Source organism: Passer domesticus, chromosome 1 (assembly GCF_036417665.1).
Source record: "Passer domesticus isolate bPasDom1 chromosome 1, bPasDom1.hap1, whole genome shotgun sequence".
Lineage (NCBI taxonomy): Eukaryota > Metazoa > Chordata > Aves > Passeriformes > Passeridae > Passer > Passer domesticus.
The window spans coordinates 155148647-155162327 of NC_087474.1; the positions used below are offsets into that span (position 1 = coordinate 155148647).

General features: G+C 37.7%; 1 long non-coding RNA gene across 1 annotated transcript; it reads left to right on the forward strand.

Annotated features, from left to right (window-relative positions):
* Nucleotides 1-8921: 8921 nt before the first annotated feature.
* Nucleotides 8922-11520, forward strand: LOC135290115 (uncharacterized). Its single transcript, XR_010352831.1, has 4 exons — nucleotides 8922-9041; nucleotides 9702-9892; nucleotides 10785-10906; nucleotides 11400-11520. It is a non-coding gene; the product is annotated as an uncharacterized LOC135290115 (long non-coding RNA).
* Nucleotides 11521-13681: the final 2161 nt, after the last annotated feature.

Below are 13681 nucleotides of genomic sequence, written 5' to 3' on the forward strand. Positions count from 1 at the left end.
AAGGTGTTTGCTCTCTTAATCAATAAATAGTACCTGCTTTTTCCAAAGGTTTTAGAATAGGAGCCCATTCTTTTTTCACTGCTAAAACAAGTGTGTAATAATATGGTGAGCTGCTCACATGTCAGGTGAATGCTGGGAAGAATGAATTGAGATCTAAGGATCCAGTACAAAGCAGAGGCTCAGTCAAAAGTGAGTCTGCACAATGTCCTGACCCAAGCAACATATAGAGAATATTGACATTAAAAGCTGCTAAGAGATGAGTCTATTATTACACATGAATACAGCTATCCTAACTTCATTGACTTCTAAATTATTTTCAGAGTATTGCATTTCTCTCTGCAGTTCTCTTCTTTGTTCTCTTTTCCTGCTGCTTTCATCTTCTTCATGTGTGTATGATTGGCAAGAAAGGGAGGAGGGTTGAGAATAACTAAAGCTGAGCACTAGAAAATATCTGGAAGGGAAAAAAGACTTTCCAGATCTGAAGCTTTCTAGATGCTTTCAGTGCAGCATTTACCACAGCTGTGTTTTCCTTACAGGATGCTGGAGAACTAGACCAGTTCAGGAATTGTAGATCTCCTTCAAAATGCCCCTTTGTTTCCAGATTCTTCAGTTTTCACTTTGATAGTTTAACACATATGGTAGTGCACATTTCAAAACTCTAAGAAGAAAAATTTTTTTCCAGATAAAACATTGATGAATCTTATTTTATATTAGAGGAAGGAAAGGATATTATCAAAAGAAGAGATGGGCAAAATTTTACATATTAGTTATTTTAACATTTCATTTTCCCCACATTCATGTGTTGGTGGTGCTTGATGATATCTTAGTGTTGCTGCTTGATCTAATTTCTTCCTAACAATACCTGGTAATAACAGAGACCTAATAGGAAACATAAAAAAAGCCCAAAGCCCACACCCAAGAAGGCCCTTGTCACCCAAACACTGCAAAATAAATCGAGCTAATCATTAGGAGACTAATTTTTAAGCAGCTACATATTAAAGAAAAGAGTTCATTATACGTCAGTAAAAAATATTATGTATCTGTGACCCAGGAGAAGAAAAAGAGAAATTGAATTTGGCATCTGAGTGAAAACCCTTGGAATAAAAACACTTAGAGCCTTAATATAAAAGGATTCAGCATTTTTAATGTAATTGACCTTTGAAGCCTTATGAATTTTTTTCTTTTTTTCTTTTTTCTTCTTTTTTTTTTAAGACGGCGAAGCATCTCTAAGAGCCCATTTGGGAACATGACAATTTAGAAAATGGAAAATGCATTCCTTAGCCTGGCTTTAGTGCATTTGCAACCTCCCAGCATTACCCATGAGAGAACACTTCACTGCTCCTGTTTTTCTGTTTCCCAGACTCAGACAGTTGCATCCCCAGATACCATCTAGGAACCTTGGGTGTTTGTGCATCACTACTCTGTCTGCTTCACTCCTTCCCACCCCCAAACTGGATTAGGTCCATCATCCTTAAAGGCAAGGGATAGAACATGAATCATCCATTGCACTAACTCTGAGAAAACTGTAAAGTGCTGCAGAGTTCCAGAAGTGGCTTTTAATAAATCCATCAGATCATTCTCAGATGCAGCCTGATGTAATGGTTTCCATGGACAGTAAGCCTGATAATGAAACTGTAGATAATGAATAACAAGATCTAGTAGGATGTTACAATAATAGAGAGTTTGGGCAGGCACCGTCAATCCTGGTGACACCTATTTATAATGTTTCATTAGTGCAAATGTAGCAAAGCATAAAGTAGGATACAAGTCCTTGATGACTTCTCTGACAGTTTCTTAGTGCACTTAGGGTATACCTTAGTGATTTTATCATTTAAAGGACTAGGTTCAGTTTCTTCTGAGAGACCTAGTGGCACAAATAAAATGTTGTTAGTTCCAGTCATTATTCCAAGATATGGGTGATATTTCTCCTCTAGAAAGTAGTCAGTCTACGGCTTGAAAGTGAACAGGACTTCATCATAGTGGAAAGGGACTGCAAAGTCAAAAGGGCAGATTATAATTTAAGAAATACCACGAGACATTGCTATTGCCAAGGGATCCCAGCAGAAGTCAAGGACTCATTTCCTCTTCTTTCGTTGATGAGTACTCACTGATGGGGCACAGAAGCCTTCACGTTTTCCCCTTGAGTGTTTCTATTCAGACTTGTAATTACGCAGATTTCATTCAAGCTAATTACAAATAGAAGTTTCTAATATCTTTATTAGCATTTTATTTCAGTCCACCACCCACACTGCTTTCTTCTCACCCCTCTTTCACCTTGACCTTTATGTTCAAGGATCCTCTTGACACAAAGCCAATGTTCGTTTCACCTTGTGATATTCTAGGTGTGCCTGTTCTGCATTTTACTGAGTGCTGTGCAGGGGAGAGACATCTGAGACACCTCTCCAAGAGGTCATTTGACTGTTTGGGACAGCACAGTACCATGTACTGCATAAAGCACATGAACCCCATCCCTCTTTCCCAAACCTTTCTTGTTGTATCTGGTTTTGTTCATGTATTAAAACTGCAATTAATTTAGTTATGTTTGAGTCACCTTCCATGTATTTGTTTGTGTATGTAAGGAAATAACTTTCTTACATCATCTGGCCATGTACAATAGGCCAAATTTGGTCTTTCACACTATTTATATAACGAGGTTGGAGCCTGTAAGGCTTAGTGAAAACAGCCTTAGCATCAAAGCCTCCTGGGAGAGAGTGTAGGAGCAGTGAAATTATAGCACTGTGAAGAATTAAGGTTTACTGGACATCCACAGACCTGTGAGTAACTTTGGATGGCCTGTGAGGACATCTAGGGGAATAGCCAAAGAAGCTGTGTCCGTTTTGGATGAAAAACCTTGTCTGGAAGATTCTGTTCTACAGTTTAATTCAAGCTTAGAAACTGTTAAATCTGTTGATCAGGATTAGGTAGTTTCTGCTCTTACGACTGAAGGTCTTAAACCTTTTGCCCTGAAGGAGAAAAATTAATGAATTGATATTTATGTAAGAAAGATATCTACTGGAAGAATGATTTTTTTGCACAGGCAGATAGTGATAGAAAAGGCAGGACGGTTTTGAACTGAAGGAGGATAGATTTAAATTAGATGTTAGAATGAAATTTTTACAGTGAGGGTGGTGTGACCCTGGAACAGGTTACTCAGAGAAGCTGTGGATGCCCCATCCCTGGCAGTGTTCAAGGCCAGGTTGAATGGGGCTTGGAGCAACCTGGTCCAGTGGAAGGTGTCCCTGCCCATGGCAGGAGGCTGGAACAAGATGATCTTTAAGATCCCTCCCAACCCAAACCATCTACGTGCCACCTGGAAAAGGAAGGGAGGTTGTTGCTCAACCACGACTTCTTTTAAATCTGGTGTAATGCTAAAGGCATGATGGCAGTGTTTCAATCTTAAGGAAATGTTTGAATACGTGCAGTACATTAGACTGAAACATGGTGTCCAGGGGGAATCAGTGAAAACATTGTGTCTTGAGACTACAACCTGCAAACCATATCATGCATAATCTATCATAATACATTAAAAAGACTATTGTAGCAATGAGGGAGAAGAAAAAATATGGTTCAATCATTAAAATCTTTATCTTGATTTCTAAAGAAAAAGACAAAATATGTTGCTCTAATATCAGAGGTAGAAGAATAGGAATTTGATCAGATGGGAAGGTACTCTTTCTTTAACAAAAATAAAATAATTAATTTGCTTCCAGGAATATTTTTTTCAGTACACTAGACATGAATAATTAATAATGAATCTTATTCACATAAATGAGAGGATTCATGATGTGCAGTACTGTTCATACAAGCAATGGAGCCATTTTAGCCAATGGAATTAGCTAAGGGTTCTTTGGAAGCCTGTATCAGCACCAAAAAATAAACCTAAATCTCTTGAATCCTGATCTAGTTCAGTTTGGGAAAATGTTCTCTTTGTTTGAAGCTGACCCCTCTGATATGATACTGTGGTCGAAGGTAATGATTACTCTTCCAGAAAAGAAAAAAGAAGGTATTTAACAATTGCAGAATTTTCACATTTATTCTCTGTATCTGATGAATATAAATGCTTTTTACAAAACTTAAATCTCTGATGACTGACTGTATTTCAAATCAAGATTTTTTTTTAGATTCTCTGAGATTGCTTTTACTTGCATAACAGAAAACAGAGTTTAGAAGGATAATGTTGGAACTCAAAGACAATGCATAAATATTTTGGTATCTTAAAACCCTATGGAGAAGCTCTTCTGAAAGAACTCATGTTATTTGTGAGTCTTACTGTTCTTCTCTTTCCACCTCTTTGGGATCATACATAATATATGTTGAGGCAAAAAATACCAAAAGAAGAAAATCCCTTAGAAAACTGGAAATAAAGAAATCTGGAAAGAAATAAGACCTCAAAGGCTGTAAAAGTAAAAAGTATTGGTGATATGCTGACTCACAAGAATCACAACAGTCTTATGGAGAATGCAGCATAGAATTTTATGCTTGTGTTAAATTACACAACATTCTAATGCAGTTTTAATATGTATTATTGATGAATTATGCATTCAAACCTAATAATTTAAATAAACTCAGTAGATAAAACAAAAAATATGTGTAATATAAATGAAAAGGACCATGTTTGTAATATGTATGTGTGGTAATATTTTATTTTAGATACAAATATAAACTTAACTGATTTTACTTACTATAAAGAGTATGTCTTAAAGATTTCTCTGACTTGTCAGAGAATACTTATAGTGTAGGTGGGTTATATGCTATAGGTAGATGCAACCCCCCACATCTCATAGCCATTTGCTGCTGTGTGAATTGAGTATCTCCCTGATCCAGACAACTTACATAAGTTCTTTTAAATTGCAGCAATGAAATTATACATAATGACAAAGAAGGGAACTGACCCAGTTTACTTGAAAAAAGACTCCCCTCCTTCCCCCCAGCAATAGCTGACACCAGCAACTTTCACTTCAAACTGGGGTTAAGGAATTCTTTAAAACAGAAGAGCAAACTTACAGAAATAATTGTTGCAAATGGGAAACAGTCGATTGTGAGCAAATGACAAGCTTAGTTTTTTTAAAGCTGATGTTATGAAGCTGATTGCACTCCTTAGTTATTTATATCTAAATGCCTTCACTCTTTAAATAGTGTCCATTTATATTTCAAGTGGCCTACATACACAATGCTGGTGTTACAAGGCTGTTCCACATGCGTTGTAATTGAATTACTGAACAAAATACAGGCAGGAGTCATGGCTTCTGGTACTCTGTAGTTATTGCAGCCTAATAAGGTCAGCACAGATTAATTGTGAGATCAAACTGCTCCATTTGAGGAGGAATGACAAGAATAAAGCCCCATCCATAACACCTTTCAAAGTCATGACTCTTTTATCCTCTTGGAATTTCTATTTTGTGCAAGTGAATCACAGAATTATGGAATCACAGAATATCTGGGTTTGGAAGGGACCTTAAAACCGTCTTGTTCCAATCCCCCTGCCATGCCCAGGAACACCTTCCATAGACCAATTTCTTCAAAGCCCTATCCAACTCAGCCATGGATGCTTCCAGGGATGAGGCATCCACAACTTCCCTGGGAACTTTTGCCAGTGTCTCACATCATCACAATAAAAATTTCATCCTAATATCTAATCTAAATCTACCATCTTTTATCTTAAGGCCATTTAAAAACCTTAAACTAAAGATGTGTTTTCTAGTGCCAGCTGTGCCTGGTATCAGCTCAGGAGCACAGGAGCTGGGAAATGGCAATTTCCCAATCTCTCTTGCTGACTTGCATATTGCAAGAGTTTGATGGGAAAAAAAGCTCAGCATTTGAGAGAAGGTTTTTTCCTCTTTCCTTTCAGGTTGTAAAAAGCATCTTTGGAAATCCTTGGTATGCAGCTCTGGGGAAAAAGGAAGTAGGAGCCTGGGACGTGGTTAGCCCATAGTTAAAATATTCACTGGTAACAGGGAAAATGTTCAGCTGGGACAGAGAATCAAGGTTTCCTTCAACTGCAGAGATCACTGAGGACCTAATCATTACTGTATATTGGATACTGTAAAGTTGGTTTTCTCCCACTGGGAATTTTGCCCTGAACACAAAAAAACCCCACAAAACCAAAAAAAAAAGAAAAACCCAAAAAATCCCAAACAATTAATTCTGATTAAAATTCAGCTGACATTTCATCATGCAGTGGTTCAGTTAAGACAAAGTAGCATATTCTAAGGAGAATAATTTTGCTAACAAGATTTAGCCAGATCTCTGCTTGCAACCTTTACAAAAATAGCTCCCCACCAGGCAGATGTGGGATCATCTGTTTACTCCATTCCTTGCTGTGTCCTCTTTCTAAAAAGTTACAGTTCCAGATATGATACAGGAGTCCCTCACTGCCAGTCCTACATTCAGGGCATTATTCAATTTGAATAACTTACAGCATCTGAATTTCTCTTCTCATTTTAGAAAGTATAAGAGCGGTTTCTTTGACCTCTGCTTTGCTAGAAATACTTTTTCTAAGGCAGCTCCAAGGAGAATATCTGGTGTATCCACAGTTTATCCAGATAGTGCCTTTCCGTGCCCAATCTGGTCTCTCAATTTACAATATTCTATTTTACTCCCACAGGTTTTACTCAATCAGTTTGTTTTCCTGTTACTTCAGCTCAGAAGTATATATGTTTTCTTAAGTAACATAAATTTCCTTAATGATCATCTTGTTTGAGAACAAATACCAGCTTATGTCTTACTCAGAGATAACGGAGTTATAGATTTACATTTTTTTTTTTTTTTAATTAGGGCCTGTAGGAGGTTGTTTCACTGGCAGATGCAATCTGTACCTTTTCTTTCTCCTCTGATTATCCTGATGGCCATATGCATGGCTCTAATGTGTGCATTGTGTATACATCCATTCTGATAAACAAGTAGCATTGCAGCCCCAAATAGGGCATCTCACAATCTGAGTGCCATTCTCATGGCAGGCAGGGTAAAATAAAATGAACTGGATGGATAATTTGAAGTTTAAAAAATGTATTTTATTTGGTTGGTGTCACATTTCTAACTTCAGTCAAGTTTCTACCAGCTACTGAGGGAGATATGTAAAATTATTATAATACAAGTCTGTGCTCTCCCCTGTAGCAGGCTTTGTGAAAGCTTAACAGAGGCTGATCACGTGGCAACCTGTTGGCTCTAAAGGCTGCCCAGAAATTGAATTTATAAGGGCTGAGAGATCAGGCCATGTTTCTGCAGCTTGTAAGTGCAGGTGACACACCTCTCAATTGGCAGGTCTGGGAGTCCCTGAGCTCTATAATGAATAATGTGTGACATGAATTGCCACTAAGATGTAGCAGGAAAATGCTGAGACCACATGATGGAGTCTCCTGCTGGTGCAGCTCACCCTCAAGCTAACCTTGGGGAAACACTTTGAAATGGCAGCTGAATAACAAGGAAACCAGTTTTTGTATGTCAGAGATGTTTCAGACACTGACTTAGCAACATTTAGAGCTATTTCTTCGCTCAAACTTTTATATTCCACTAAGAGAGGACTACTGAGGAACACAGTACCTTGCAATGGTCACTGTCATTTTTAGGCTTTTTTCCAAGGAGAAAGAAATTGCTACATTTCCCTGAACCCCAGACTCTAAAAACATCACTCTGTCATAATGACCTAGAAAAAATTGACTTGTTCACATGAATTGCTGGATCATTGTAGTCACAGGCTCAAAAATCAGTTCTCAATTTCCCAGAATGTTGGAGAAAAATATTGGTAAAAGCTGAAAAAAAAGCATGCTAAAGAAAAGAAAAAAAAAGAAAAAAGAGCTTCATTTTCTTTTAGAACATTTTGCACACACCATTGAATAAATTATGTTATAATTTTCCAAATAAACATCTTGGGACAATATCAGGCAATACAAGATACTTATGCAGATTTTTTTTGTTAACTTTAGAAGCAGTCCTGTAAATTCTAACAATTTATATCCACAAGTGAAGACAACCCCATGAATTTAAACTGACTTAATAATGTAATGAGCTACACCTGTTCCCTCTATCGTGCATATTTAGGATGCTTTTAAGTAACCTTTTAGGGAAACATGAAGTTTTTATGTTTATCAATGGTTTGTTTAAGTTGGTTTAAAGAGTATAAGAGGAGCTGAAGACAGCTGTTGATGCTTTATCTTGCCATATTACTATTCAAAAGGTAAATATGGTTCCTTAAACATTTACTGTATCCCAGTTTGTTCAAGCTTGAAAATCTAACAGGGGACTAGAAGATGCTTAAAAGGTCTGATAGACATGAATTCCCTTGCCAAAATTGAAGTAATCAGATAAAGATTCTACATTACAACTTTTATTTGTCTCTCATTTTGAGAAGATCTATTTAATTTAAATTATTTGGGTGGAGCCACAGGTGTGGGAAATTGGTGCAAGAGAAATTTTAAAGGAATTTATAAACCAAAGAAATTCTAATCTCCAAATTTAAGCCATTCTAAGGACTGTGAATCCTTTGAAGCTGAATCAGGTTCTAATAGATTTTAGTCTATGTATAATACAACAGGATGTTTGTATGATTACTCCCTCTCTCCCAGTGACAAACATGCACCTTTTGTGTTCACATGCACAGTTTGTCCCCTTTTGCTTACACAGTGGACTCTTGACAGACAATTCTTTGATGACAAGATCACTCTCCAGGCTTTCCCCATCCCTGCTGCCTCCAAGGATCCACATAAATAAATTGGGATGCTTTCCCCAGCTGGAATTTACGGGCGCCATTGCAACTCGAGATTAGAAATAAGGAAGAGGTCAGGCAATGGCGACGCCTCCCTTCATCCTGTCGAATCCTTTGTCCACACTTTTGTTCATCTTCCCCATCTCCCCTGCCCCTGTGACACGTCTCTGTCTCGTTGCTTGGTAACCTCCCAGCACCGCTCTGCGCGCCAGCACCAGCGGCTCCCGCTCCCCCTTCCACTTGCTCAGAACACCCGGCCTCAAATCGGATGAGATTTCCTTCTCCCCGCTTCTGACAGACAAATCAAATTCAGAGGAAATGCAGAAAGCTCTGTCAGAGGGTAAATTCTCAATTAAGGGAAAGAAATAGAGGAAGATAGACATTCAGAAACAGCTGATTAGCAGCATGGAACTTCCCCATGACGATTATTTCAGGCAGAAATGGAAACGGATGGAGAGAGGATGGAAACCCAGCTACTAGGAAAAAGGTTAAAAGAAAAAAATGGTTAAAAAAAAGAAAAAAAGAAAGTGCAAGATTGGAGAAAAGAAAAAAAGGAAAAAACAGAAGCATGGAGAGAGAGAGAGAAATTGTTTATTACTTGCATAGCACCAGTGGCAAAAGATCCAGCTGGAAATGAAGCTGTAATCATTTAGCTATTATCCAACAAAAATAAAGCAGATATTATCTGGAGAGGCAGCAGTCTAAAAAGATTGACTGACTGTTTAAGCATCAGGATGTCATCTTGCTACAGGACACTCTATCTCCCCATCCTTTTTCAAAATAAATTGGCAGTTTTTCATGCATCTTGTGCTTGGTGTTAGCACTCAAACTATTATAGAAAATTATAGATTAGTAGATTTCTTTTGAGAATAGCTTTAAAAACACACACTTAAGAGGAAAATGGCAGGATTGAGACACCTGCAGGTGCAAGTGGGATTTTAATTCTCTGAGGAACTGGAGTATTGATATTGGACATTTTAATAGAGTGGGGTGCTTCCAGGTCTCAATCAGATCCAGACTGGAGGAAAAACATCATTTTGGACTGAGATGTGGCCTGAAGTGAGGTTGTTGGAGCTGGCTGAAGATGCTGTGTCCAGGACAGGACATGTGCTGCCTTCTTCCCACACAGGCACCTGTGTTTGGACACTGGAGACAGGACCTACAGAACATCAGTACCTAAAGGCAGAGGAGGTCAGGCAAGGGTATTCCACATAGTAGTAGACTCCTACATACCTCCATCTCTGCAGCTAAACTGTGCCTCCAGAGCTGTATCTATGTTCAGAGTAAGACAACTGAGTTTTGGCACTGGTGTATCCAGCCCTGCACAGTCTGTCCAGGACTCCTGCTCCCACTGCACTCAGCAGAGACCTGAATGGAGCCCATCTTTGAAATTACCAGGCAGAAGAACTTGTTTTAAATGATTTGCAGTCAGGGCTGTATTGAGCACAGGCTATACTCAGTAGCTCAGGTATGTACCCAGGAGTATCTCAAAAGCTATAGACCATACTCCCTCATCTCCAGATGTGTCTGCAAAATGGTCTGGGTCTCTGGCACACAATCTTTCCCAATTTTCTTTTGAATGGAGATGCCTTGAATGATCTACAGGGATTTAGATAGTACCATATATGTATGTGCAAGCCTAGACTGCCCTGATGCCTGAGAGGAGCTTGGATATCTAGCACAAATTTAGGTATTGCAGACAGAAACCTGAGTTCAACCAAATCAATCCAGAGGAGAATTACACTCTCACTTTTTGTCTGTTTCTTAGGGACTTTTTCCTCAGAACCTGTATTCCATTAAATGAATATGTATAGTGGAATTGTAGGAACACTTGAAATCTTAGACTCGAGAGTAAGAAGGCACACTACAGGATTTCTGGGGCATAAATTTGTTAGAATTCAGGAGCAATTTAGTAGTAAATGAAGAGGAAGATGACTGATGTTCCAGTAATGACAAAGAAACCTCTGTATTGAGGCAGACCTGTATGTTTATCTATATGTACAGACACACATATGCACACATCATACACCTGCCTTTAAGTGCAAACCAAAACCAAGACCTATATTCCTTTAAAATTCAACAGATCTTGCTCCCAGCAAGTCCATGCTGCTGCTCAGCCACCTCAAAAGAAGCTGATGAGAGCTCTGCAGGGCTGTTACTGAGTGAAAGATCAAGTCATTTGTATTCTCTTCCGTGGTCAATAAGGTGTTGTATCTCCCTTGCTCTCATAATTTTCTTACACTTCTTAGATATTTTTTAGAATAATTTATCCTTTCCCCCTGCTTTCTTCCTTTATTTTGAGGGAAAAAAAACCCCAAAAAACAACAAACCCACACATGGAAACATAAAAGTGGACTTATTTTATTTTTCATAAAAGAAGCGGTGGAAAAGCACAAGGGAGAGAAAGGGGAAAGAAAAAGGACAAACAATATGTTTTTTTTGTAGTCTTTTGATTAAAAGCATTGACAGCAGCTTCACCTGAGGAAAGCTGTATTTTACAGAGCACCTGTCTAAACACCATATGTTTATAGGCTTTCTCCTTCTAAGATTCTGTATTCTTTTAAAAAAGAGGCTTTGATTGTTTCAAACTGTTCCTATATCTCATGGTACTTATTTCAGCTGGCACCATGTGAATGCCATTAAAGGTGAGGAAGGAGCAAAGGATGCAAGACTATAAAACCAATCCTCTTTCTTTCAGAGAAATTGAGTGATTCATATCTCATCAATTATTCCTCTGTGAGATTTTTTTGTCTGAGTAGAAGAGACCTCCTTTTTGGAACATATGGGTGAGTCAAACTGCAATAGGAAGAAAGCACGTCTCTGTAATTTAGTTTCAATTGCTCATTTACATCAATAAAAAATACTGTAAACAATGTAGGGTTGTTTTCTTTAGCAATGCACTAGAATAGCTGTAGATGTCTGCATGAATATACAATGGGATCTGTCTGACACATCTCATTTATGCTTTTATTATTTTGCAAGGAACAATGCAAGTCTTATTAGATTCTACTGCACTCACTTAATGGGGAAAAACAAAATCCCAACATCTTTCTTCCCAGCAAAATCTGATGTGTAAGGATAAAGTCACTCTGACTGCAGACTGCAATGGGATGAGAATAAATTGCAGCACATATTACTCTCCCAAGTTTCCTGCCATATTTAACAAGTTCCATACTGACAAAAGCAAACATTAATAGGGGCTGACAAGCTTATGGGAAAGAAATTGTATAGCCATAAATGACATCATGGGTATCTCTGTTCTCTGCAACTCTGATAAAATTTTTCATTTGGAGTCTTCTCCTATTATCTGTGTAACAAAATGGATTCTACTCACCAAAGTTATTATACAATAAAATCCTGGAAAATAAAATAAAATATTTTTCTTCTTGTAAAGGCAGTTTACTTGGCAGAGAAATGGAAGCAAAAAGTAAACTTGTGACATTTCTGGAAGATTTTTTAAAACCAAGGAGGATTTACTTGTTTTATTCTGAGAATGACATAAAATAATTAATAAAAGTTTTAAATAATAGACTTGTTTTTTCTAACCTCTAAACATACATAAAAAGTGGCTGTACTGGTTCAGAAAATCACTCATTTAATCCTCCATTTTGTGTTCAACACTTCAGCTGGAAGTGAAAGCACAGAAGCAAATCTGAGCAGAGCAATTGTGGTGCCTCTATTTAAGTGTATGTTATAATCACTAATTGTTACTTCCCCTATTTTTCCAATCTTCCTTTAAGCCAGTGAAACTGTGTTCATCCACTGAGATCCCTTCTCAAGTAGATACACAGATCTACAACCTGGTGTGCCTTCAGATCTTACACTGAAGGAGAGCAAAAGTGGCTCCCTGTCCATTTGCTTCATGCCCCTCATGGCTCTGCAGACCTGTCACATCTCCTTTAAATGAGCTCTCATAAGAAGTTTTGCTATTGCTTCTCTGTAGCCAGAGCTCTTCCAAGCCTCTGATCATATTCTCTGCCTTCCTTGATTATTTTCCCCTTCTAATACACCTTTTTACTGAGGGGAACAGAAGCTTCTCCCTGTATCTGAATTATGGATCATGCATGGATTTACCAAAGAAGCACTCTGAGTGCTCACCAACTCATAGCATCAGGCCTTTTTAATGACCTTTTAAAACTCTCAGCTTTCCAAACAATTCTCTAATGTGGGAATTTTGATTTAGTGATGGAAGTTTCCCCACTAACTTTAATGTGTTGGTTTTTTGTGCGTGATCTTAAATTTATTTGGTTTGGGGATTAATTTCACAAGGTAGTCTGTTGCTTTTTCACTGTCTAAATAATCTTAATAATCACAGGAATAAGGGTGGCCTATCCAAAATATTTTATAGGGTTTGAGAATTTTTTGCTATTGTTGAGGGTATGTCAAACTGACAACCCATCAATGGGGTAACTCATCTAATCTTCTCCCCATGCAGAATTACTTACCATCAGTCAGTTTTCTTTTCCTGAGAGGTAGCATTAAAATATCAGAAAAACTGGTCTGACAATTTCCCAATCATTCTTAAATCTGTAAGAGATCACAATTTCCAAATGAACTCAGATTAAAGACAAGTTGATAAGTGCATTCAAGTTCCTAGCAGTCATGTTTCTGTAGTAAATAAGCATAGTAATTTTTCAGAGGTTTTTTTCCCCACATGAAGAAAGAGACTATTAGGCTAAGAAATTTGATGTTATGTCCCTTGTCTTTTTTTTTTTTTTACTGTCTTGAATTAATGCACTGAATTTTATACATTTTAAACTTTGATCCAGGTTGTAAGTTTAAGATTATATTGTTCAAGCATTCCTTATGGTCTTTTGAACTAGGAAAGCAACCATGAAACTGCTCTGTGTCCTTTAAAGTAACTTATCTCAAAATGTTAACATTTTCTTAATAACATCATCTTCAGTGAATAAAAAATATTAAAGTGAGTTTGCTGCAAATGATTGCTACTTTACTTTGTTTTTTCCTCCTTCTTCAGGG